Raw genomic sequence first — 4005 nt, forward strand, 5'->3', positions numbered from 1 at the left:
TTCAGTGCCTTCCTTTTTGTTTTTTCCTTTCTTTCTTGGAAGGAAGGAGGAGAGAGGAGGGAGGAGGGAGAGGGGTATCCTCTTTTTTCTTTTTCCCCTTGGTGTCTCGGAGAAGCCAAAGTGAACATGCAGAAGAACGAGGAAAAAAAAAAGAAGAAAAAGACGCCGTTGGAAAGCAAGAAAAACAAAAAAGATAAAAGTAGAAGTGAACATATTCGTGGGGTAGGGAGGGAAAGAAAGAAAAAAAAGAGAAGACAACAAAAAAAAAACAAAGGAACCAAAAAAAAGTTCAGCGAACACTTCTTTTAAAAAGAACTTTTTTGTTTTCATTCATGCTTCCCTTTTCTGTCGCTTCCTTTCTCCTTGTCTCCCCTCCAAAAAAAAAAAAAAGTGTCTTCTCTTCCTTTTTTTTTGCTTTGTTCACATTCAATAAGAGAAAGAAAGAAAGAGAGAAGAGAGAGAAAGAAAGAGAGAGAGAGAGGCGGCAGAAAAAAAAAAAGAAAAAAAAAAGAAAGAAAAAAAAAACAAAAGAAAGCGACGCTCCTCCTTCTCTTCTACACAAAGTCCGTCTGCCTTCTCGACAGCGAAGCCAGCCGTCGGCTCCTTTGTCTGGTAGTACACCTTCGCCTCGCAGGGCTGCACGTCGCCCTCTGTCGGGAATTTTGGAAAGTTCTCAAAGACAGAGTTGCTCCGCGGATGGTGCGAAAGTGGAGGCCGCAGGCGGTGGCGCTCTCCCCGCCAATGACACCAACCGTCACGGGGACCTCCCTTCCGCCCGCCGCACTCATTGGCCTCGTCTGGGTAGAGCCGGGCGGTAGTGATTCTGGAAGTGGACGCGCTCCACGTTCTCATACTCGCTGCCGGCATCGCTGTTGTTGTTGTTGTTGCCGCCCACAGTGTCATCGCCCTCCATGAGCCGCGGGATCAGATAGTAGGGGCCCTCCTCAGGGGTGAGGTGTGCCTTCATGGCGATCTCTCGCGCCTGCAGAAACGTCCACTTCGACGCCGACGGCGCCGGACACATCCGCGGCGGAGTTCAACACGACACGGAAGACATCCTCTGTGATGGTGGCGGAGGCGGTGTTGCGCCCGCCGTTCACCATCGTCGCGTACTTTTCATTTTGGATCGCGAGAGAGCATCACGGGCGGGTACTCGGTGTTGTGCTCGGGGTCCTCGGCGTCGTTGAGGCTGTTGCCCGTCATGCCGGCGCGCGGTGGTCCACGTTCGACAGCACGAGGAGCACGTCCAGGGCGCCTGCACGGCGAGCTCGAACATGAGGGAGGGCCTGCAATCGCTGAAGGTGATGGGCACGCGGGTGTCAAAGCTCACCGTCTCCGCGCGGTGCTGGAAGACGATGCCGCCGCCAATGAACAGGCGGAGGGACGTCCTCCCAGCGGAACCAGCGCGTGCTGGCGCGTTCCTTCTCATTGTACTTGTTCCTGCCGCCAGCCATGCCGCACTCGCGCGCGATGCTGGAGTGCCGGTCCCACAGCGGCGAGCCCTCCGCCCAGTCGATGGCGCTTTCCCTCCTCGTCGGCGCCGTCCGGGTGGAAAGGCCAGGGGTTCCGCACCTGGATCAGCTTCACCCCGTCGCGGCGGAAGTGGCGGGTCTGCAGGACGGTGTAGGCGTGGCCAGGCAGCAGCGAGGTGCCCCGCAGCGCCTGCGCCACCTGCGGCTCCTCTGAGAAATCATACTGCGGGGCACCCCCTCCGCGCCGGGGACAAGCGCGGGGCCTTCCCCGGCGTGGTGAGAATGACCTGCAGCTGCTGGCCCTCATTGCGCTGGCCCGAGGTGGCGTCTTGCAGCCGCGCAGAGGTCCTCGCCGCCATCGACGGTGGCCTCCGCAAACTGGTCGTCGAAGCGGTAGGACGGGGCACCGGTGAGGTCCGTGAGGGCGTGCACCGGGTCGCCGCTCATGATCGCGGCGTAGCTGCCGTGGAGCTTGGGCGTAGGCCTTCTGCAGAACGGCGGGCCAAATTTCAAAGTCCTCGTCGCCGTCGCCAACGCACTCACCGTTACCACCCGCGCGAACTTGAGCTTGTTCGCCACCACGGGGAAGTAGTTGTCGACCACGACGCTGCGCCAGAGGCCGTTCTTGTTGAAGGTGACGCGGTAGGCGCCCTGCTTCTCCGCCCTCCGCCCGCGCCGCGGGTGGCGGAAGAGCTGAATCACCGCCGTCTCGTTCTCGCAGAGCGTGGCAATGGCACACTGCAGCCAGCAGTCGCCGAGCTCGCCGCCATCGACAGCACCCGGCACGACGGGGCGGCGGAAGAGCCGGCACCTGATCATCGAAGTCGTCGCCGTCGATGGATTCGCCATTCTGCAGGGCACGGCGCTTGAGGGCGGCGATGCGGTCGCGGAGGTACTGCTTGGGCCGCGCCCAGGGCAACACCTTGAACTTCTTCTGGCTGCCTTTCTCGATGCTCTCCTGGAAGGGCGGGAAGCTGAGGTCCACAAACGGGATGCCGCGGGCGAGGCAGGACTGCAGGACGGCCTCGGTGTTGGCGGGGCTGGCGCGCCGTCAGGGGCCGCTGCCTCCTGCACCGCCGCCATCTCCGCGTCAATGACTCCGGCTGTCTGGGCGGCGCTGCGGGTGGTGTAGTACTCCTCGCTCAGCGGGAGGGAGCGCGCAGCTTGCTCGTGAACCGTTCACAAAGCCCTTCACAAAGGCCTCCGTCTCCCCCGGGTAGACAACAACCTCGGCGATGTACTCCTTCTTGGCGTTGCGGGACATGACCGTGTTGTCGAGGGCCTCGAGCTTGCTCTGCGGGACCAAAGGTGCAGGCGACGTGAATCTCAAATGCCATGCTGTCATTGTAGAAGGACCACATCTTCTTCTTCTTGTTGATGATGTAGTAGAGCAGCCCGGGCTCGTCGAAGCAGTTGGTCAGCTCCTCGCCGCCTTCAATGTCGGGCTCGCCATTGAGGAAGGAGACGGTCCGCTTGCTCTTTCCCGTCTTGAATCGTCGTGGGCTCACCGCCGTTCACTGGCTTCAGCGCCGTGGCGAGGCCGAACTCGTCCTCTGCGTCGCCACCGGGGATCGCGAACGGCTCAATCGGCTCCACTCCGATTGGCTCGCCAAGGAGGGGTGGTAGCGGGACTTGAGAAACGGCGCCGGCTCTTCAGGGATGTCAGGCTCGCGCGCTGCCTGCTGCGTCGCTGTCATTCGCTCCGCGGACGCCTCCTGGTAACCGTCGTCCTCGGGGTAGACGTGCATCACCCCACTGCGCGGTTGAATGGCCCCAGCGCCCTCCCCTTGACCGGCGTTTTCGGCGTAGTTGGGGTCGTTGAAATCATCCGCGAGTTCGTTCGCCTCGCGCTCGGTGATGGGCTTCTCCGCGCGGTCAAACTCCACGGAGTCACTGAAGAGGCTGTTGTTGCTCACGAGCTCTCCGGCCTCGGTGGGTGGGTTGGACATCTTTTCTTTTTCTTTTTGAATCCTTTTTCTTTTCGTCCTTTTTTTTTTTGGCTAGGGGGAAGTAGCGTGTGTAAGGAGACTTTGAGAAAGAAAAAAAAGAGAAGAGAGAGAGAGAGAGAAAAAACAAAAAAGATGTGTAGAAGAGCACAATCTAAAATAAAGGAACTAAGCGATGAAATGGAAATGGCAGAAGAAGAAGAGAAAAAGGTGAGCAGGACAACAGAAGTACACAAAGAAAAAAGACTCTAAGAGTGAGAGAGAGAGAGAGAAAGAGAAAGAAAGGAACAAGAAAGGGAATGGTCAGAAAGGTACAAAGGGCGTCACCGTTTTCATCATCCTCTGATCGTTTGCCCTTTTCTTTCCCTTTTCCTTCTCCTTCTTCTTCTCCTTCTTCTACTTGTCGACGTCATTGCACCCGCAGTCAAGAAGGAACCAAAGACAGGAGCATTCTCTCCTGTATCATCTGCAGGATCCCTTGCCGAGTGTCGATCTTTGGAAGGGCACAAAAAATGTGACCTCTCGTTTTTTTTTTTGAATGATAATGATGATGATGATGGTGTGTGAATGTGTGTGTGTGTGTGTGT

At 57.6% G+C, this 4005-nt stretch overlaps 1 pseudogene; it reads right to left on the reverse strand.

Annotated features, from left to right (window-relative positions):
- Positions 1 to 1425: 1425 nt before the first annotated feature.
- LOC126767555 (uncharacterized) lies at positions 1426 to 3421 on the reverse strand (annotated as a pseudogene).
- Positions 3422 to 4005: the final 584 nt, after the last annotated feature.

This window comes from Bactrocera neohumeralis, unplaced genomic scaffold, assembly GCF_024586455.1.
Source record: "Bactrocera neohumeralis isolate Rockhampton unplaced genomic scaffold, APGP_CSIRO_Bneo_wtdbg2-racon-allhic-juicebox.fasta_v2 ctg7818, whole genome shotgun sequence".
In the NCBI taxonomy this organism is placed as follows: Eukaryota; Metazoa; Arthropoda; class Insecta; order Diptera; family Tephritidae; genus Bactrocera; species Bactrocera neohumeralis.